Here is a 23,413-nt window from a genome sequence, read left to right on the forward strand (position 1 = left end):
GAGGTACACTTTCCTTACAACTCTGCAAACAGTAGCCTTACTAATATGTTCTGCATCCCCAATGTTATACAGAAAACTATCATTTGCAAAGAAACATAATGCAATGCAAAGCATCTGCTTGGATGTAAGAGCACGGATGCGATGGCTGATGTTACTGATGTAAGGATGGATGAGATTATGGATGTATCTTATTGACTGTAAAGAAAAACGGTACCGCTCAAATAAAAATGAATAGGGATATGACAAAAAATCCACTCTGGGCCTCAAAATCCTCTCCCGACTTAAATGTAACTCCCTACGGATTAATGCAGCCTCTTCATCCACAGGATCGTCCATAAAAGGACATGCCATTTCATTCACTGAATTTGATGTGCTCTGCGTGACTGAAATGTGCGCAATGAATGAATGTACCGAAAGAATGAATGAGGTGTTTAAATACCACTTCCTCTTTAAAAAAGGGGAGGAGACCGAAAGAAACTCTGGGTTTCCCGAAGAAAACCTGCTCCCGACCAGGTTAGGTTCACAGAGTAAGTTGCCATGGTAACTGACTCTGAGTATAAGTTACCTCTCTTTCAGAAACGGGCTTGACTTACCCTGCTTTCTCAGGTTTGACATACCTCCCATTCTGAAACCGAAAACCCAGAGTTTCCCTCATTTCAGGGTTAACATACTCAGAGTTTTCACTTAACCTCCTTTCTGAAACAGGCCCCAGGTAAAATCTAAACAAAGTTTATTAAAGTACTGAAGGGATGCAAACAGGTGAGTAACTGGAGAGAAGATAGTTGATGTGATACAGGCTGTGAAATGACAGTTCTTTTTGGTTGCAGGTAGATCGGAAAAGTGACTGGAGGACTGGATGATTGGCAGATGGATGATAGCAGTTGACTGAAGCAGACTGATGGAATCAGTGGAACCGGTGGAATCAGCAGGTAGGTTGAGTGCAGGTGGTGCTGATCAGTAATCAGGTGATTGTAAATCTGATTTAATCTGGTGCTGAAGGTGTGGCTGATGGTGTGGCTGTTTCTGTGACAGAGGGCCCTATCATACACCCGGTGCAATGCAGCGCCAGGCGCGACGCAAGTGTTTTTTGCTAGTTACAGCCCAACGCAGTTATCATTTTCACGTCCTGCGCCACGTTGTTTAAATAGCAAATGCATTTCAGGCGCATTGTTGGCTCGTTGCTATTTTGAGGCAACAGAAAAAAAAATTGTCAGTTGTTATTAAAAGAGTGCGTTAGTAATATGCGCCTATAGGCGGGTCCACAACGCGCGTACACTTTGTCCCGTAGATGGTCTGCTCACACGCTTTAACCTTGCGCACAAGCAGATGCGTTTCCTCGCTAAAGAAGCATTCAGTTTTTCTGCTTCTAAATTCCGCCATGTTAATAGTATATTAATTAATAATATTTCTATTAATTAATAGAATTATTAATTAATAGAAATAATTAATAATTCCACACATGTGGAATCTAAGTATACATCCAAAATATTTTTTTTTATTATTTAATGCTGTGTAATTATGCTAACAGGGCTTTGGAAAACCATGTGTATGTCTTATTTTAAACAACTGATTGATCCAAATGATTTGTCGCAGTTTTTCTTTCTTTCGTCTTGTTAGTGTTAATTATTTAAGTGAAACATATTTCGTGTAAGCCTATTTATTTTATTCCTATTCCTAGATCAAATCTGTGCATATGCAAGTTGTATAAATGAGGCTGTAACAATGGGGTTGAATGATAGGAGGAAGCAGGATCCACGTGCAGCAAACTTTATTAAATAAACACTAAACTAGACAAACTCAGACTAGGGAAACAGGACACAAGAACCAAACAGCCAAAATACAGTAACAAGAACTCACAAAGACTGAGATTAGACACAGGGCTTAAATACATAGGCAAACAAGCTAAACAAGATAACAAGGGGGCGTGGTTAATCAGAAACACCTGGGGAGACTAATCAACATAACGGGGAACTGCTAAACAAGGGACAGAGGAACACAGACATGAATCATTACAGAGGCCCTGGATGTTTCAAATGAAACTCTGAATTATGTTGAGGACTATTAAAGTTTAATTCAAATGACTCACTTCAAATAACTCTGATGAACTCTGATAACCTTTGTATCTTCATTCAAACGACTCTTATGAATCAACTTAGGAGTAAGTTTAATTTTGACTCAGTTCTCACAAACTGTCAGTTTATTCAAACTCTCAGTTCAGTTCAGTCCATATATGTGACCTTGGATCACAAAACCAGTCACAAGTCGCACGGGTATATTTGTGGCAATAGCCAACAATACATTGTATGGGTCAAAATTATCGATTTTTCTTTTATGGCAAAAATCATTAGGATATTAAGTAAAGATCATGTTCCATGAAGATATTTTGTAAATTTCCTACCGTAAATATAAAAAACATTTATTTTTGTGAGTGAATGCAGCACAATCACAAACATAAATGGACAACTTTAAAGGCATTTTTCTCAATGTTTCGATTTTTTTGCACCCTCAGATTCCAGATTTTCAAATAGTTTTATCTCAGCCAAATATTGTCCTATCCTAACAAACCATACATCAATGGAAAGTTTATTTATTCAGCTTTCAGGTGGTGTATAAATCTGGTCCCGGGTCACATGTAAAGTGTGTGTGTGTGTGTAAAGAACATTTGTACCAGTTTGTAGCAACGATAAATTTGATGCAATGACTTCTGAAGACTTGCAACAATGAGACAAACAGCTGAAACAGAATAGTGAGGAGATGTCGTCAAGATGGCAGGGTAATAAAAAAAACACACAAGATAAGTCTCAGCGCGGCCCAGCCACAGCACACACGCAACATGCCAGAATATAGGTCTGACTCACAAAAAAAAAAATGCTTCTCAAAACCAAAACTTGATTGTAGGTGATTGCCAGTCTCTCCAAAAATGCCAGACTACTCAAAAAAAATCAAATCACACTTTGCAAAACTAACGTTCAGTTCACAAACGCATTCTCTCTCACTAACAAGTGCACTTAAGTGCTTCAACTACGTCTTCAGTTTCACACGATAATGTCAGTGTACATTTAACTCACGAAACTTAAACTGACCGTGGCATGCACCACTGTCTTCCATTACATCTCCAGCAGAAAAAAATGTAAACTACTCGCATAGCGATGATGGCGTGTCAGCCTTGTAACACCTCTCTCCCTTCTTCTCATACATCTTTGAATTGTTGTATGCCATCACTAGCTCGGGTAAGTGAGTTTTCCAGTCTTTCTTCTTCTCAGGTGTCAACGTTCTCAACATAACATGCATTGTGCAGTTGAACCTCTCACATTGAGAGTTCAGTTGAGGATGGTAGGGACTTGTATGACTCTTCCCGATACCATACACTTTACAGAGTTCCTTGATCACTTGCTCTTTGAAACATCTTCCCTAATCTCAATGCAGACAAGCTGGACACCCATAGTAGACGAACCAATGTTTGATGAGGGCTTTTGCAGTGGTACTCCCTGTTTGATTCTTGGTTGGGACGGCAACTGAAAACCGGCTAAATATGTCAGTCAGAACCAGTATATTTTCATACCCTCCTGAGGACCCTTTCAGCTGGGTGTAGTCCAGTGCCAATACTTCTAAGGGAGCCGTGACATTGCTGCATGTCATTTGAGCTCGAATTCTTGGAAAGACATCCTTTGCAAGGGTACATCTTTTACACTGTTCTATCCATTCTTGGATGTCTTTAGACATGTTAGGACAATAGTAATTCCGTTCCATCAATGTCAGAGTACTCTTCTCTACAAAATGACCTCCATGTTCATGTTCACTGTCATAAACTGAACGCTGTAAGGGGACCGGACCAACTAGCTGCCTAATTTTCTCTCCATCCCTTGGGTCAAGAATACATCTAAACATCACTCTATGCTGCAGCTGAAGACGTTCAAACTTTTTCAACTGTGACGGCATACTCTATTGTCCCGATCAGCTTGGTCTTTTGTTTTTGGACATGGCATGGTATATGGGACCCTTCAAAGAATCACTTCTTTGCAGCTCCCTAATTTCATCCCAGCTGTAACTATTGAGCACCTTCTTGATGGATGCTTGTACTGCCACTTGAATGTCAGTTTCTCCCTGATTGGACTCTTGCACAGGCCACAGACATGCACGCACTTACTCAGAGTCCAGTCAGATGAAATCCTTCTCTGTATCCTGTTGTTCAGGGTCTTCTCCGGAGACAGACAGAGCATCAGCATTGATAATCAGTCGTCCAGGCTTATACACAACCTCGAAATTAAGATCCGCTAACTAAGCCACCCAATGTTGCTCGACTACTCCTAGATTAGCAGTCCAGATAACGTAGTGGATTATGGTTGGTGATTACAGTGAACTTGGAGAACATTAGGTACTCTAATTTTTCTGTTGCAGCCCACTTAAGTGCCTATCTGACCCTCTCAGGCCTCTGCTAGCTCATGAGATGACTCTGCTCCCCTTGCTTTTGGCTCAATACAACTCAGAGGCCCTGGTGACTCCCATCTATTGTGAGGATAAATGGAAGGCCAAAGTCAGGGTAAGTGAGGATAGGTGGTGACATCAGGCATTGTTTCAATTTGTGAAATGCGGTCTGGCATTCGCTACTACACATGAACAGTTCAGAGGCTCTCCTTTTGCCTATGCTGCCCATTAGCGCATGCAATGGTTTTGCTATTTGAGCAAACTGGTACAAACCAGCGGTAATAATTCATGAATCCGATTAATTGAAAAACATGTGGCTGTACTCGACGATGACTCTGTTTTATTGGCGGAGCATCACCAGTGTGAATGTCATGCGTCACAGCCTGTCGGTACCCATAGTCACTTTCACTTTTGGAGAATACGTCTCTGTACTACAACTGGTCTAGTTCCTCTCTTTGTACGGGGTAAGCTTTTTGTAATTCACCTGGACTGGTATTTGAAGATTGTCAGAGATTTTGACTGCTTGAACATGTGCCACTCGTCTAATATAAAGCGTCCCTTCTTCTTCAAACTCCAACGTATTCTCAGTTAACACCTCCCGTGGCTTAGACACTACTGCCACTCTGCATCTTGAGTTAAGACTGATGGTCCGCTAACTCAAATGTATTACGCATTTCCTCTGCTTCTGAGCTGGTGTCTGTCAACACAAAGATGCACTTCCCCAGGAGAACCCTCCCAATGTACTCCACATCAGCTTGCAAACATCCTAGGACAGGAATGTCGAGACAATTAGATGCGGTGTGTCTAACCCAGTGAGCAGATGACAATTTCAGATCTTGCTCTCCAAAGTGCTTCCTAAAGTGTGACTCTGTAAAAGTGGACACTTCTGAGCCTGTATCCAGTAAGCAGTTTGTCTTGACACCAGCTATTCTAACTTCAATAGTCAGACAATCTCTAAATGCACCATTTTTCAATGTCTCTGTTACTTCATCAGTCCATTAAGTAGTATGGCTACTTATCATAGATGGCCCAGAGCTGGCTTGCATTGTACTTGTCAGAGTGTTTCCTATGTTAGTTTCAGCCATTCCTGTAAAACATCGGGACTGATCAGACACCATGGCTACTTCAAAACCTACTAGTGTCTACTAGTGTGCCCAGTTTTGCCACATGAATAACAGATGTATCGGCCATCACTGTCCTTCAGGGGTTGTCTCTTCCAGGGTTAGCATAGAGGAAGCTTGTTCTGCATCAGCATTAACTACTCTGACACGGGTTCTGGGTTTTGGATTGTTTGTGTCTCCTCTTCTTCTGACCAGGTAATTGCAGCTTGCATTACCTGAACAAAAGACAAACTTGCGTCCTCTTTGACTCATCTTTTCATTTTAAGCCTCAGAAAATCATCTAGAAGCCCCAGGTCAAGTTGTTCCATTAACACACTTTCACCGTCTCGGTTTGGCTACCAGCGCTGAACTCGGCTGAGTCTCTCTTGTAGGCCATAAGCGTCTGAGCGTATTGTCTCTCCTTGCATTTGCTTATGTTTGCAGAAATCTTTCAGTCTGGTTCCAATTGACACTTTGTCTCCATATGTGTCTAGTAGGACTGTAAAGATTATCGTCAGCATACTTTTCACCGTCACCCAACATGAACCTTAGGGTCGATTTGGCTTTATCTATGAGACCTTTTCCCATATGCATTTTGTATTACCTTTTCCTCTGTATTACTTCTATTATAGAAATATAAAAATTAGCTTTTGCTTTTTTAATTTCACTTATTACTTTATTCCTTAATTTATTAAAATTTCGCTTCTCTTATTCCATCCTAGATTTAAGAAACTGCTTCAATGCATAATCTCTCTGTTTCATAAGTGACCAGATATTTTCATTTAACCACGGTAGACAATTTTGCTTCCTCTGTCTACTTTTAACTTGCCTCATAAAACTACAGTATTTTGAATGATATCTGTTAAAACATTTGAATCTTTTTCTGTACAATTATGAGAGAAATGCTCTTCCCAATGTATGTCTTCTAATGCCTTATTTAGATTATTAAATTCACTTTTTGGTATTCTAAAATTGCATGTTTTTCTATTTAAAACCTGATAACTAAACCTCTTTTTTGTGTCCATTTTCTTACTACAAGTGTTAAATTATGGTCAGACAATCATGTAATCATATTAAAAGACTTAACAATATGATCAGATTTATTGGTAAAGATTAAGTCAATTTGTGTTTCAGAAGATCTAGTTATTCTTGTAGGTCAAGTCAAGTCAAGTCAAGTTTATTTATATAGCGCTTTTCACAATACAGATTGTATCAAAGCAGCTTCACAGTATTAAATTAAAATAATACATCAATGCTTGTTTCTAGTGGAAAATGTCCACGTTTGGTAATGCTGATCAATAGTATTGTTGATTGATTAATTAAATTAAATATCCCAAATATCCCCAACTGAGCAAGCCAAAGGCAACAGTGGCAAGGAACCGAAAAACTCCATCAGGTGACCTAATGGAGAAAAAAAAAAACCTTGGGAGAACCCAGGCTCAGTCGGGGGCCAGTTCTCCTCTGGCGTTTATGAACTAGAGGTTGGATTTAACTGTAAGATTAAAAGTATTATATGAATGCCTGGCTGAAAAGATGCGTCTTTAATCTAGTTTTAAACTGGCGAGTCTGATTGGTAGGTCCATTTACAAGTTGTTTCAAATCAAAGTTTCTATAGTTATGTTTTTAAATTTTTTCCTACCAATTTTATCTAGCCAGTTTACATTGAAGTCACGAGTAGAATAACTTCTTTAGTAAAATCGCATATTTTAAGAAGCCTATGTCATTTATCATAGAATTCATTATTTGTTGATGGTGGTCTATAAACAGCTATAAATATTTAATATAAGACATCTATAAGACATTTGTGGTGAGAGGGAAACATCTAAAACTATACATTCAATATCAAAGTTATAAGCTAATTGTAACTCTGTACACCTAATACTATCCTTGACATAATACATAATACCCCCACCCCTACCCACCAACCTATCTCTTCGAAAAATATAATAAACAGGGACATCTAACATTGCTGATGGTGAAGTAGTAGGCTACTTAGCCATGTTTCAGTCAAACATAAAAAAATCTAAATTTGAATTTCTGACAAGATGTTTCATTTCATCACACTTTGCCATAACACTACGAATATTTAAATGACCACCCAACAACAGTCATTTTGGTTTGGCAACAGTGTCCCATAAGATCCTTGCATGGTTTACAGTTTTAAAAAGTTTAATTTGTCGCAGTTTGAAAATTGCAGAGTTTACTCTATACTTACAGTAAATCTATTCTCTGAGCTTACTTGATTCAGAAATTGCGAAGATGACACAGCCAACACATTTTCAGATGGTAAAGAGTCTGGATTACTCACGTCTTTCTTTGAGAGCTGTATAAAATCTTGATTGCTCTGTGACACCATATCGAAGCACTCACCCTGCGATTGATGAGATATACCGTCAACAAGTCCTTGGTGTTACAGGAATACTCAGACTAGCTTTCACCAATCTGGGTTTCCGATGTACACAGTCCGGACTGCTCTGCAGCACATCAGCGAAACACTCGCCCTTCGGTTGTTTAGGTGCACCGTCAGCAGCAAGCGCCACCGCGACATTCAAACCGACTGTCGTCACCATCGGCCCAGGACCTAGATGTACAAAGTCCAGATTACTCTGCAACACACTAGTGAGGCATTCGTCCTTCAGTTGTTGAGGTGTACAATCCGCAACAAGCGCCACCGGGACATTCAAACCTGCTGTCATCGCCGTCTGCCCAGAACCTAGGTGTGCAAAATCCAGACTGCTCTGCAACACACTAGCGAGGCACTCGTCCTCCGGTTGTTGAGGTGTACAATTCGTAGCAAGCCCCACCGGGACATTCAAACCGGGTATCATCGGCCCGGGATTTAGATGTACATCTCCCGAGAGTAATAACAGAGTCAACAGGATAAATCCAGACAAAGACCAGCTCACTCTGGCCTGTTTGACATTCTTTCCTTGTCGTTTTATACGCTGGTTTTGGTTATTTATTCCTTCATGTAAAAGTATATTATTACAAATAAAAAAGTACATAAGCCGTCTTTGATATGGCATTGATTTGGTCAGTCTCTTACTCCACGTGGACGGCCCTCATATATCGGGACATGGCCGCATCGTAACTATCAGTAATGCAGCAACGTAAATTGCTATAATCAACCACTGAAACTTTAACGTACCTAGTTTATAGCCATTGTGATGTTCAACGCTATTTAACTTATAGTAGTTTAGGTTTGATTTTTGATGATCAATTGGCAGCAAGGGAACACCTGCCAGACTGCCTTCCACCATCTTGGACCGTTTTGGTCCAAGATTTCTTACACATCTAATCCCAATCCTCCGTTGCTAATTCCAGAACGTAATTTTAGAGCTAATAACAGAGGCTCGACGGAGGCCATTAATAGCAGACTAATTCAGTTCTCTTACGAGAGGTTCTCTCGTATTGCGTAAGTTGCTTACGCTACGGGTAAAGTCATCTTTTCTCGAGATATGAAGCCAAAAAATTATCCTTAATTTTTTATTGATTGTCAACGCAGTGCAGCAGCAAGCAGACCTAGAGCAGGCTATCTAGCGCGCTCATTGGCTGCTCTGCGGCAACTGCAGCAGCCTACCACTGAGCCTGGCGTGACGTCACGCCCAATGAGGGCGCGCGCGCCCTCACGCGTCACAGCCCGCCAAAATGGGAGTGGCTTAGTGTATATAAGGAAGGGCTCGGGGGCTGCTACCCTGATTTTCGTCTCTTCAGCGAAGCTCTTCGCATCGCTGGACTCCGAGAGAAGCCGCCGTTGAAGCAACCGATCAAGCAAGCCGAGGAAAGAGTCTGAGGAAGCCGGTCGTCTTCGCCGCCTTCAGCCTGCTTCGCTATCCGGCGACAGTATCCTTTTTGCTGTGCTTCTATTGTGTGCTCGCCGCCGCAACACACTTTCCTAAAGAGCTTGAGGCGTTTGTTTCAAAATGCCTCGCATTTCCTGTGGCTCTTGCCGAGCCCCGCTCAGCGACAGAGACCGCCACGTGATGACGGATTTACGCAGCGCGACGGACCTCTCCCTTCGCGCTACCAAGTCCGCAGGCCAGGCCATCGGGAGATCCATGGCCTCGCTCACCGTCACCGAGAGACATCTTTGGCTGACGCTCGCCGACATGGGTGAATCTGAGCGATCCGTGTTCCTCAACGCCCCGCTCTCCCCCACCGGCCTCTTCGGCCCAGCGGTAAGCGGGATTGTAGATCATTTTTCGGAGGTACAGAAGGCATCGCAGGCCATGAATCTCTTCCTGCCCCGCCGCTCAAGCTCAGCTGCAGGCCGCTCTCAAGCCCAGCCTCCTGCACGTAGCTCTACACAGCGCTCGTCTCAGCCTCCGTCTTCGCAGCGACGACAGGGCGGCCACCCTAGATCGCGCTCAGCCAGCCGTCACAGACCGCCTCCCCCCCGGGGACCCCGGCCCAAGATCGCGCTGAAGCCTGAGCTCGCGAAGTCCTCCTAGCAGCCGCAAGGAGGAAAAGATGGTCAAGTCCCGCCACGGCCGGACCGCCATCAAAACGCCCAGCTCTGTCAGTCCCCTTAGAAAAGGCTACTGCAGTAGCGTACACCGCAGCCAACGAGTCAGTTACACAACTCGCTCGCCTGCACACAAACGCCGTTCTCACGGCGACCCAGAGAAATCTCAAAAAGAGTATAATGTCTGGTTATCTGGCTCACACCGATGGTGTTATGAGTGTAGAAAACGTGCCCACGTCCCAGTGCTCACCCCTACACACAAGCACGATCTCCCCTGTGTCTCTCACAGAGCTCACTCACATAAAGCGGGCACGCGCCGCTCGAGTGTTAAGTGTAGGAAATGTGCCCACGATTCAGTGCCCACACCTACCCACTGCCCGCTCTGTTACACGGTTATCCCAGGGGTCAGATCCTATAAAGCTCCCAAACACTGGCCGTGTTGTGAACGTAAGCCCTGTGCCCGCTCACACTTAAACACATTACCCCCGACGCCACTCTCGCGTCACGGGTTTCTCGCCACAAAATGTTCTCCGTCCAAAGCGACCGAGTCATTGAGTGCTGTCCAGCCAGTCACCGCTATCAGCGAGCCTCCGTATTCGAGCATCGACAGCGTGCGCGCCGCGCCAATGCCTCTGATACAGGTTCCCTATCCCGCTCAGCGCCCAGAGGCCATTCTACTCCTAGCTATGCATGTGAAAGCATGGGAAGCGATCCCAGGCGTGTCAGAATGGGTGCTGAATACTATAAAGCAGGGCTATTCGCTACAGTTCGCTCGCCGTCCCCCGCGCTTTCGAGCACGGCTGAGACGAGAGTGAATACAGAAGTAGCTCACCTACTTCATGCAGAAATAGAAAAGCTGCTGTGAAAGGGGGCGATAGAACAGGTGCATCCTTCTCTGAGCGAGACAGGCTTTTACAGCCATTATTTTCTCGTGCCCAAGAAGGACGGAGCTCTCAGACCTATCTTAGATCTGAGATATTTGAACAAAGCTCTCATGAGACGACCGTTCAAAATGCTCACAACCAGACAAATCCTTGCGCAAATTCGCCTGTGGGACTGGTTTATTTCTCTCGATCTGAAAGACGCATACTTTCAGATTCAGATTATACCCCGTTCTTGAGATTCGCCTTCGACGGTCAGGTATATCAATACACCGTCCTGCCATTCGGCCTGTCTTTAGCACCCCGTACATTCACGAAGTGCATGGACGCGGCCCTCGCTCCCCTGAGAAGACAGGGTATGCGAATCTTGAACTATTTGGACAACTGGCTGATACTGGCGCATTCAGAGATAGAGCTCATATCTCACAGAACAGCGCTTCTCAGCCATCTAGAAAGTCTGGGTCTCTCGGTCAACTGGACCAAGAGCTCATTACTGCCCCGTCAGTCAATCTATTTTCTGGGAATAGAACTGGACTCGGTGGCTATGACGGCCAGATTGTCGACACAGCGCGCGCGCCGTATTCGACATCTCGCCACGTCTTTCCAGAAGGGCAGTCGGGTTCCTCTGAAAACATTTCAGAAAATGTTGGGCCACATGGCCTCAGCTGCAGCAGTGCTCCAGCTGGGCTTACTGCGCATGCGCCCGCTACAACGCTGGCTGAAAGCGCGAGTGCCTCACCGACCTGCGTTTCAGCCCTGCAGCCCTGGTTGCCGGCCGAATGGTACCAGTTGGGAGTGACAATGGGAGTCATCTCGCACCAGAAAATGATCTCAACAGACGCCTCCAACCTAGGTTGGGGGGCTCTTTTCGAGGGCAGACCGGTCTATGGCCTCTGGTCAGACCTGGAGAAACGCCTTCACATAAACTGTCTAGAGATGATGGCGGTCGAGAATGCTTTGAAGCACTTCCTCCCATACCTGCGGGACCACCATGTACTAGTCCGCACAGACAATATGTCAGTGGTGTCCTACGTGAACCGTCAGGGCGGGGTCAGATCCAAAATTCTCTGTGCCCTGGCGGGACGCCTCCTCGTTTGGGCTCAGCACTCACTGCGCTTGCTGAGAGCCGCGCATGTGCCCGATCACCTGAACGATGGTCCAGACAGACTGTCCAGAGACAATGTTCCCCCGGGGGAATGGTCTTTGCATCCCCAGACAGTCCAGTTACTGTGGCGCCTTTTCGGCAAAGCGAAAGTCGACCTCTTTGCGTCAAAAGACAACGCTCACTGCCCAAGGTTCTTTTCAAAGAGCGAGGGTGCGCTGGCCCAAGCCTGGCCCAGCGGCCCGCTGTACGCTTTCCCCCCAATCTCACTGTTGCCACAGGTCATCGGGAGAATCAGGGAGACCCGCCACTCGGTGCTTCTTATAGCCCCACGCTGGGAGAACCAAACGTAGTTCCCGGATTTAATGCGGCTGGCAGACTCAGCCCCATGGCCGATCCCGGTGAGAAGAGACCTCCTCTCTCAAGCCTGCGGTTCGATCGGGCATCCTCATCCAGAGCGCTGGTCTCTGCATGCATAGATAATCAACGGATACCCGTTGACTTGCCAAAAGGGGTCGTGAACACGATCATGCAGTCTAGAGCTCCCTCTACGAGACGTCTCTACGCGTCTAAATGGTCTGTGTTTAATAAATGGTGCACCGTCAAAAATTTAGACCCACAAACTTGGGGGGTTTCGTGGGTGCTTTGCTTCCTTCAAGAGCTGCTGGACATGGGCAGGTCCCCTTCCATGCTCAAAGTGTATGTTGCGGCCATTGCAGCGTTCGCTGACTCGACGCACGGCCGCGCAATAGTAAGGAACGAGTTCATCATCCGCTTCCTCAGAGGAGCCAGGAGGATGAATCCCCCGCGGCCCCCATCGGTTCCTATTTGGGATCTTTCTCTGGTCCTGGAGGCCCTGAAAGCTCATCCCTTCAAACTTATAGAAACTGTGGATCTGAAATACCTCACGATCAAAACCGTTTTTCTGATAGCCCTGTCATCAGTCAAACGCGTGGTCAGTTAACGCCGCGTGTCTCGAGTTCGGACCTAATGACTCTAAAGTCATTCTCAAACCGAGGCATGGTTATGTCCCCAAAGTGATTGGCACTCCTTTCAGAGCGCAGGTCATTTCTCTCTCAGCCTTGCCGGCATCCGGCAGCGAGGTCGATAGTAACCTCCTCTGCCCTGTCAGAGCACTGAGAAATTACATCATGCGCTCTGCCGCTGTCAGGCGCTCGGAGCAGCTTTTCGTTTCGTTTGGAGGGCGCACCAAGGGTCTTGTCGTCTCGAAACACAGTCTGATGGATAGTGGACGCTATTGCGGCAGCTTATACGTCTAAAGACCTGCAGTGCCCTTTGGGCATCAGGGCTCATTCCACCAGAGGCATGGCCTCATCGTGGGCTTGGTCCAGTGGGATTTATATTCATGACATTTGTACGGCGACAGGCTGGGCCTCCCCCTCTACATTTGTTAGGTTTTACAACCTGGAAGTCCCCGCCTTGCAGGCTAAACTTCTATCAGTCTAAGTCGTGCGTATGCCCTGCCCAGATTAATCGTGCGCGGGCTACTCTTACTCGATTTAGCTCTCCTGGTTGAGCTGCACTATAAAGGGTCGTGTCAAGTTCAGTACAGACCAGCTGAGCCTCTCTGCACCCCCTACTGTGTGCTTATGAACATGTGCTGGCCCACTCTGTTGGCCGCCTGATTCCCACTTATCTGTGTTCCCCGGGCTTCCCCTGGGACTCATGTAGTGGATGCTAGGCGCGCACGGCGTTGACAAGGGGTTCCCGTAGCGTAAGCAACTTACGCAATACAAGAGAACCTCTCGTAAGAGAACGTACTTGGTTACCTAATGTAACCTCGGTTCTCTCTAGAAGAGGGAATGAGTATTCCCTGCCGTGCTCGCGCCACGAGCTCATTTCGCTTCAGTCGACGAAAACCAGGGTAGCGTGAGGGCGCGACGTCACGCCAGGCTCAGTGGTAGGCTGCTGCAGTTGTCGCAGAGCAGCCAATGAGCACGCTAGATAGCCTGCTCTAGGTCTGCTTGCTGCTGCACTGCGTTGACAATAAAAAAAAATTAAGGATAATTTTTTGGCTTCATATCTCGAGAAAAGATGACTTTACCCGTAGCGTAAGCAACTTACGCAATACTCGCTCCCTCTTCTAGAGAGAACCGAGGTTACATTAGGTAACCGAGTACGTTTATTATTGCAGTTATTAGAGAGAGATTAAGCGTATGTAAATTACCTGAATCTATGTGTCTCTCAACAGTGTTCAGCACCAGCGTCTCTACTAATAGCGAAACTATAAGTTTATCTTCTCCAAGAACAGCGTCGTTATTACCTCGCAAGTGAAAAATGGCATGTAGCTTTTAAGTTTGTAAACTATTTTACTGATAAAATCGTCAGAGCAGCACTTACAGCACGTTTCTGTGCGTAAGTGTGTGTGTATGAGTGTGTGTCCTTACTGAATGCGTGTGAGTTTGAGTGGGAGAGAGGGTGTGAGAAAGAGAGTATGTGCTGTCCGTACATAATAAAATGCAATTTTGTGGCAAAAAAAACGTGGAAATAATTTGTCGTTTTTATCCTCTTGTTTACTATATTTATCTGCTTGTTCAGTGTCGTTGTGGGTTGTTGTTCTTTTGCTGTTGTAGGCTGAAAGGACCTTTGAAACAACCAAAATAATTTGGCGGAATGATGTGGATATGTAATGTGGTCAAGACCTGCCCGTAACTACTTTAGCCGTGCGTTTCCCTGAAAATAATTGCATGCCTCGGAACGTTCATCAACCAATCAGATTCAAGCATTAAACAGCCCCGTAGTATAACTTGCAATTATTACTCTTTAACTAACAGAAAGGCATGAACTCAATATGCAAGCAAAATTGTATGTGCAAAAGCCAATTTCAATATTCTTATCAAATATGATGGTAAGTTTTCAAGGAATCTCCAAAAAAAAAGTATAGTGGAAAAATCATTGACTTCATCATCTATTTCCTTTAAAAACATAGATAATAGAAAAAAAAAGAAAAAAAACATATGTTTTTTATGAAGCCATGATCACTGAAAATGCATATATCAGATATCAGTTGACATGAAACCTCCAAAATAAGCGGTTGCCCTGTTACCGCAAACACTAAAACCTAGTTTCATGTTTTATGGGGACATTCTATAGATATAATGATTTTTATACTGTACAAACTGTATATCCTATTATGTCCCCTACCCTTAAACCTATCCATCACTTTCTGAACTTTTACATTTTCAAAAAATCATCTCTTAGTATGATTTTAAGCTGTTTTCCTCATGGGGACCAAAAAAATGTCCCCACAAGGACAAGGATTTTGGATATTGCCATCTTTGCAGGGACATTTTGTCTCCATAACGTAGGGTATACCTGAACCACACACACACTCTCTCTCTCTCTCTCTCTCTCTCTCTCTCTGAAAATAACTCTTTTTAAAAATGTTTTACTAATCTAAAGCACTTCATTTAACATGATGTGTGTGTATTGTGTAAGCGTGCTTGTGGGTCTGTCTCTGCACACTCACATGTCCAATCAAACTTCATTAACCATTCTCATTAATGATTCAAATCTAATTAAAGTGCTTCCGAAGATCATTATAATGCATCAATGGTAACTAATTACATGAAAAAAGAATTGCCACATTATTACAGAACACGATTAGATTAAGAAATCTGGAGTTTGTGCAATACTGGGTGTGATTCTGAACCAGTGAGTGCACACATGTTAGCATAGATCATATATGTCAAATCAGCAGCAGTTGAACATAAAGGGGATGTTAAAATAGTTTATCCTATCCAGGTTACACACATGCAACAATGAGTAAAAAATAAATAAATAAATAAAAAAGCAGGGCTATAAAAACAAAAATCTGTTAATCATTACGTTAACCAGATATTCCACATCTTTCCCAGTGCTCTCTTATTTTTGTCCCAGTCACCGATCCTTTTTTTACAAGAACCTCCTAAATTTTAAATAATAATAATAAGAGATAAATATTTATTTGAACATAATAATATTGTTTTGCTTAAATGATTTTAGTATTTTAGAGATTTATTTGTATGGTAATAACCTTGTAACTTTATTTGAGCCTTACATTAGCTGTACAGTTAGTCCAAAAATCTAAAATCTTATTTTTCTCTCAAAATTTCTACAGACTTTTTTTTTAATGTTATTTAAAGGATATTATGATAAATACTTTGATTTTTACATAGTTACATTAACTAGGAAGCTGATTGAGACACACCCAGTGTTATTTGATCGCTTGCTTCCTATTCAAGTGATAGTTCACTCAAATTTTTTTGTCATCATTTACACACCCTCATGTCATTTGAAACCTGACTATGACTATCTTTCTTCTGTGGAACATAAAAGGAGGTAAGGTATTTTGAGAAAAAAAAGTACAAAAATGTACAAAACTGTTTAATCTTCAAAATATCTTCTTTTGTGTTCCAAAGAAGAATGATGACAGAATTTTCATTTTTGAGTGAACCAGAGGTGTGGAAAACAGAGTTGACATGCTTTGATCTTGCCAACAAGCGGTAACATGGTTCATGGAGCTCTGAATAGTTCCAAACAAACTAGCGATGTCAACCTGTTTGAAATGGGTTTAATCAGGACAGACGGCAAGAGCAGCTATATTTGGGGTTAAAAGGGTTATTTAGATTATTAAAAAAAAGCCAGTAATAGTCCAGATGATATGTGCAAAATGTGAGGTGATATGTCCACTTTTTCATAAAAGCATGAAACTTGGTATTCCTGTACAGTTTGGGGCCCTGAACATTTTCAGAAATGGAGCCATCGCAAAAACGCCTCGTGGCGGCCATGGCGGCCATTTTATTTTCCACTGTATCATATCTCCTGAATCAAACATGATAACACAGAAAATATGATGTCTACCCCTATTCAATGATTACAATGATACAACATCATAAACTGTTCAGGTGAATAGTTAATGGTGAATTCAGGGTTCACAGTAGGAAATCACAGTATCTGAGAACCTAGGCTAGACTTTATAATATCTTTATAATATGTATATGACTTTATAATATGTATGTTGCATGCATGTTGTGTAGAGTTTAAAAAGCTAAATCCTTTTGTTCCTTTGTCCTGTAGATGGTCTGCTTGCGCTTTAACCTCGCGCACAAACAGATCCATTTCCTCTCTTGAGACGTGTTCACTCTTTCCGCTTGAAAATTCCACCATGTAAATAGCAAATCCGTCATGGCTTGAGTGCAACTGGCTTTTAAAGGGAATGGGAGATGAGACTCTGATAGTTTTTTTGCACGTTATGCCCAAAACACATCCATTACTCATGAAGAGAATAGGGACAACCCTTTTAGACCATGCGCCGGGTGGGGCAGACCATTTTTCATGTTGTTAAACTAGCAAAAGTGGATTCGGCACTTGCGCCGTGCGCTTTAGACCATGCGCTTAGATCGTTAAAATAGGGCCCGTAATACGCATGTCGTCGCCGTTTTCACAGATTCACGCTTTTGAAGTTTACACAGAGATGAGAACAGTATTACTTTCAACTTGTTTTCGAGAGCTAGCACTTTGAAACCTATTTCGGGGGTTTGCGTTCTCGGGCCACCAGGGCTGTAATTTATTGAGGGTTTTCTGTTTTTAGTTGAGAACGGTGTTTTACCTGATGATAATGTTAATACCTGATGATTTTTAAAATGGAAATGAATCAATAAAACAAACGTACTTAAGCTGGACAATGATTTTCTCCTAGAGCTGCTGTACGGATCTTTGTTCCTATTATTTCCTATTATCACTGTAAAGCTGCTTTGAATAAATCTATATTGTAAAAAGCGTTATATAAATGAAGATGACTTGACTTGACTGCACCAGTGCATCCTTAGTTGGGGGGATTTGCTCCATTCCTCCTTCCTTTCTTTGTGAACAACTCAAGATGAGCTTGATCAATGTTGAGTTGCTGGTGCCATCATAGAGGAGAATTGAAGAGCTCCACAATGGAAATGACCTCCTCTGGTATGCTTTTTGGAGCCTTTGACAGAGCCATGAAGGCCTCTGTTGCCATATCATCTGCATTCAGCAAATGCAGAGACTGTGTCACAGCCAGTGAAGGCATAGAACACAGGAAGGGCCTTGGATTTGTCAGGACCCAGAGACTTAGCATTCTCATGGGCAGGTATGTATCTGAAGTTCTTGTCAGTCCCAAATGCCACCAACAACTCCGCAATGTCCAGCTCTGACACATGTGCAATGGCTAGAACCACAACAGTTGGTCCACAGTGCGCAGGAGGGTGATCTTTTTAAATCCTTTTCTTGCAGCATCCGCCACATGGAGTAGCATCCTTGTATCTGCCTCTTCAGGCAATCTGATCTGATTTTAGTGGGTGAGATGATTGGGTCCGCATGTGTAAACAACTTGTTTGGTAGTCGACATTTCCACAAGGTTCCTGGCCAGAAAGTAAAAGTGCTCTGTTTTGTTTTTATCCAGTCTCAGGAAGCCTTCCCAGTTGGTTTGTTAACTTGTTTTTTTTTTTTTTTTATCCACTCTTGTTCTTGTCCAGTTTCCCCACTTCTATGACTTTAAGCCGTTAACTTCATAGCAGTCCCATACAACATACAACTTGACCCTTTCAAGCTTGTCTTTGATATAAGGTATGAAGATCTTGCTGGAAAATCATTGAAGGTTTTAGCTACGCCTGGTTTCTGCTGCTGATTTAGACCTCACTGTCTGGGGCACTGTTTCGTGAGGCACTGTCTGGGGAACTGCTTATACTGTTTTCCAGGCAGATCAGCCTTGTTTCCTAATTGGAGTCCACCATGAAGTGAGAGTGATCAGAGAGTGATCAGCGTTCCTCTTCAGTCAGTCTCTCGACGCCTCGTCGGGGGCCTACAAATAGGAATATCGCTAGAGAGGCCAAACAACTTCGTGTGAAACTAAACGAGCCAATGCACATTGGCGTGCAGTTATTTACAACAGCTGCTCTGCCACGCAGCGCGGGTAAATAATGAGCAGAAGGTGCAATTGCACTTCAGCTTTTTGCTTCGGAGCCGAGCGTTTCGATGCTGTTAAATCTACATTGATGGAATTCAACGAGCAAGCTCTTCAGGAGGACCTCTCGTGTCAGGTGCGGGCGATACAACGCAGACCAGACTTTATTTCTTCTCTCTCTCTCTCTCTCTCTCTCTCTCTCTCTTTCTATCTCTTTTTGTTTATTGAGCAAAAACAAAAAGGCTGTTTTCACAGCTGGTACGGTGTGCCAAGAGCGCTGAAAGGCCGTTCTAACGGCTGGTAAGACCGCCGGTGAGAGAGACTCATTTCCTGTCTGTGTTCGCTATGACCGTTCCCCTGCGTGCTTCAGCACCAAGGAGAGCAGTCCCCTGAAAGAGCTTACATGGGTGGAGCACGTCTTTTTAAAGATATAACTCTACCTGTGTGTTTCTGGATGCGGTTGTTACCTGGGATTGCGGGATGTTCACGAGCGCTGCATTGCGTGTCTGGGCATTGAACACGCTGAGGCAGCGTTCGTGGATGAGTCATGTACCCATTGTGGGAGGATGACCATCTCGGAGCTATAGTCGAGACTCTCATTCCTGCAAAGGGGCGGAGTCCCTGTGCCTCTGCCACGATCTAACCCTCCTCAGAGGGTTACTTCAGGCAGTAGTGCAGGTGACCTGAGGATCACGGTGAGAGCACTTCCTTCGGGGAACCAACCCCCTAGGAACCCTCATCCCTCCCACGCTCCACAGCCAGTAGAGCCGCTGACAGAACGTGCTGGACCATCCACGAGGTGTGTACCAGCCGTGTCCTTCGGCGCTCTCCAGCAGGACCGGATGTCGATTGCTACATCGGAGGGTGGGTCAGGCGTCGCCGCGGATGACGATTCGGCGCCGCTGCCCCCTTCGGGTCTGACAGCGGTGCCCGAGTCGGACCCGGAGATGGCATCATGGCACTCACTGGGTGACAATCACACCGGCGTGCCGCCAGACCTTCAGCCCGTGGTCAGACCCCTCGGTCCTGCGGGCAGAAGTGCCCATGGAACAGGTGTCCAGGCATGCTGTGGTGTTCACAGATGCCTCTGCCACCTGCTGGGGTGCCACGTACAACAGCCATGCAGTGTCAGGGGTGTGGATGGGCCCCCAACTGCACTGGCACATCAACTGCCTCGAGTTGATAGCAGTATCTCGCAAGGTTATTATAGTTTTGCTTTTTTAAATTAGTTTTTATTTTAATATAATTTTCAATTTTGCTTTAAATTTCAGTTTAGTTTTAGTTAGTTTCATTAATGGTTTTGTTAGTTTTAGTTTAGTTTTTATTTTGCAAACACATTTCTTTTTAGTTTTTATTTTATTTAGTTTCAGTTTTAGTAATTATAGTTTAGCAGAGCAAACAGAACACTTCCAGTGTAGACCAAAGTGAGACGCTTAATTTCAGAAAAGTTTAATGTTTGCCGAGATTACAGTTAACTCTTGTGCAGACATCTTAATAACAAAAATAGAATAATAAAAATAATATAATAATAATAATAAAAATTTAACAAAGCACCAAATTAATGGAACTTAAGTAACACTAAGGAACATTTTTTACCTTAAAATTTTTTTTGCAAAATCGTATCAGTGGTTCATCAAGTCGTAACAGGGTGAAAGGCACTTCTGCATTCACTTTGCGGCCCTATATCTGCTATAACCACACTTTGCAACTTTGCCAAACCGGGTCGCGTTTCTGTAGTTCGAATGAGACATAAGAAAACTACAAATTTGACTTGCTTTACGTCAAGCGTTACAATAGTCATTATTTAGTTTTTCTTCATTTCTGATGTCGCAATACATCATATTTTCATGAAATCATGCAACATACTCTACCTTGTCTGTGGACATCGTTCATTCCAAAGCCGGTGCTAGATAAACAGCGAGCGTGCGTGTGACAGTAGGCTGCGGGCGGCGAAATTATTTACGACAGCGGTAATGGACAATTCCGCTTCCAACCTGTAGGGCGACCGAAGAGGAAAAGTTCCTTAGTGTTGCTTTAAAAGTATACAAGAAAAAACTATGAAAAATTCAGACAAACTAATTCATATTAAAGATGAAATCTTGTTAAACATAATTTACTTTTTTCAGCTGTACAATGTAGCAGAGTGACATAAAAAACAAAAAACAAAACAAAAAAAAACAGCTGAATTAATCTGACTACAGCCAACACAACCTGCTGTGAAGCCAGTGTGATTAAATAATGAAGTATCTATGCAGTGTGTGAGTGTGTACATGTTTTTCTATCCTGGTGGGGACTTAAACCTGAATGCACACAGACTCATGGGGACTCGTGTCACTGTGGGGACCTAAATTAAGGTACACAAGCTTATCAATCATACAGAATGAGTTTTTTTGAAAATGTAAAAATGCAGAAAGTTGTGTGATGGGTCGGGTTAGTGCAAGGAGACAGAATATACAGTTTGTACAGAATAAAAACCATTAAGTCTATGGAGAGTCCCCACAAAGATAGTGGACCACAGTGTGTGAGAGTGTGTGTGTGTGTGTGTGTGTGTTTGTGTATGCGCGCTTGTGTGTGTTTAGTTTCCTGGTATTCCCTACATTGTGGGAACATGTCTCCACGTGGATAATAATATTATTAGCAGAAAATCTTTTGTAAAAACAAAGATAATAACAGCACTGTAAGTGCATTTCAGCCTGTCAACCTTCATGAAAGTGTAGTGAAGTGCCGCTGTTTGGGTTGCGTCTTCTCTGCGTGTGTCGACTCCGCCCTACAGGCCCGCAGGTAATCAGCGTCTCATTCCCACGAGTATATTAAGGTGGCTGTTTTGCCACCGGACATGGCGTCAATGCGCGACCCCCCCTCTAGCGCGTCATTATTTTGCTGTCGGTCTGGTGTTCTGGCTGGAGGTGAGTGTGACGGCCGTCTGTGATTGTTGCTCAAATCTACCGGGCTTTAAATGTTTAAGTGTTACTCTTCTCAGGTGCTGGGCTGTGTGTGGATAAGCACGCGTTGTGCTGAGTGTTTGCAGCCAGTGGCAATATGCGCCATTTGTCGGATACCAACGCATGTTATATGTTGCACTAAGTGTCGCTGGTGTATTGCTGCTTGGCTTCCTGGTAGGTCTCTTTTCATCTTTTGTAGCCGTATTTAAGTAATGTATAGTGATGGGGTTGATGCGTGTATTCCAGCTCGCCTTTGTGAACTTTGTTCATCTGTTGCTGCCGGACGAATGACGCGGTCTCCGCATGTTTGGTATGTGCGATTTTAGTGTATAACAAAGATTTGAGTTAATGCTATGTATTATTTTTAGCTTATATTCGGGCTTTTGCAGGTAAATTAATTTGCCTGTAAAGGGCACTTGAAGACTGCTGCTCAGATTGGGACTTCGCTGCTGTTTTGGTCCTATTATTCTAAATTGTTTTTGTTTTCTATTGTTTTGTTTCATCCACATGCTGGAGTGCAGTTGCTCACATGTGAGCACGCTTCAACATTGTTGATGTTTGTATTTGTTTGCTTATTTGTTTGAGTTATTTTGCTTTATTATTGTGTGATTATTTAATTCATTATTTTCCTGTATTTTGCTTGTTTTTGATTTCTTTATTTTTTTGGGTGCTGTCCTTGTATTTATTTTGTGTTGTGAATAATATTTTCTTTTGTACTAATTGGCACTGCGAGTGACACTCGACCTTGTCAAAAGAAAGAGGGGTTGTGAGTGGTAACCGGCCTGTAAAGTTTGGACCGGTTGGTGACACTGGTCTATTCACCATTACTGAACCCGATGAGTGCAGGTTTGAGTGGATCGTCCTTTTCTTTTTGTTATAATGGTTTTGTTTGTTTTGTATATTGTGTCTTGTAAACTGGGTACCCATATGTAAGAACCAGTATTTTCTTTTTTTGTAATTTGCATTTCTTGTGTTTCAGGCACTGTGAGTCTGGAGCAGGAGGGCTAGTTGCTCTATTTGGTGGTGGGTCCTGATGATGCACAGTGTGTGTGGTCTACAACCCATAGTGATTGATCTTGGTTGACGTGAGTGTGTGTGCCCTGTAGTGCACGTGTGGGTGCTCCTTGACCATCGCTGACGTTGGTGAAGTCTGGCACTAGCTCGTCCTGCTTCTGGCCATCACGAGTCCTGGTAATCCTTTATTATCATTGTGTGGTGACTATGATTGACTACTGCCTTGCCCTTCAGTATTTTATCTTTGTCCAATAAAGAATATTTTTGTATTTTTTCATATCCACGCCTCAGAGTCTTTGTGTAAGGGAAAAACCGAACCTGTGTGTCCTCATTGGGATACTTCCCTGGCTTAGTGACCAGGGTGGCGTAGTCGACTCTTTTCCTTCTTTGCTCTTTCTCTTTCTTGTTTTGTCTCCATCTTTTCTAAGTTCTTTCTGTCATTAAACCTACTGCTCTTCACCACAAAAGTATGACATCTCAAACATACAGTAGTAGTACATTAAAGGGTTTTTTGTGCTTGACGGACTTGTTTTGCTGTTGCACCTGCGTC

General features: G+C 43.5%; 1 protein-coding gene across 1 annotated transcript in view; it reads right to left on the reverse strand.

The window, feature by feature from the left end:
• Positions 1-23,413, reverse strand: part of nalf1a (NALCN channel auxiliary factor 1a) — a gene marked incomplete at both ends in the record, with an annotated part of 253,860 nt that overhangs the window by 68,347 nt on the left and 162,100 nt on the right. The gene's annotated exons all lie outside the window — the stretch shown is intronic.

Source organism: Abramis brama, assembly GCF_963993115.1.
Source record: "Abramis brama genome assembly, chromosome: 2".
In the NCBI taxonomy this organism is placed as follows: Eukaryota; Metazoa; Chordata; class Actinopteri; order Cypriniformes; family Leuciscidae; genus Abramis; species Abramis brama.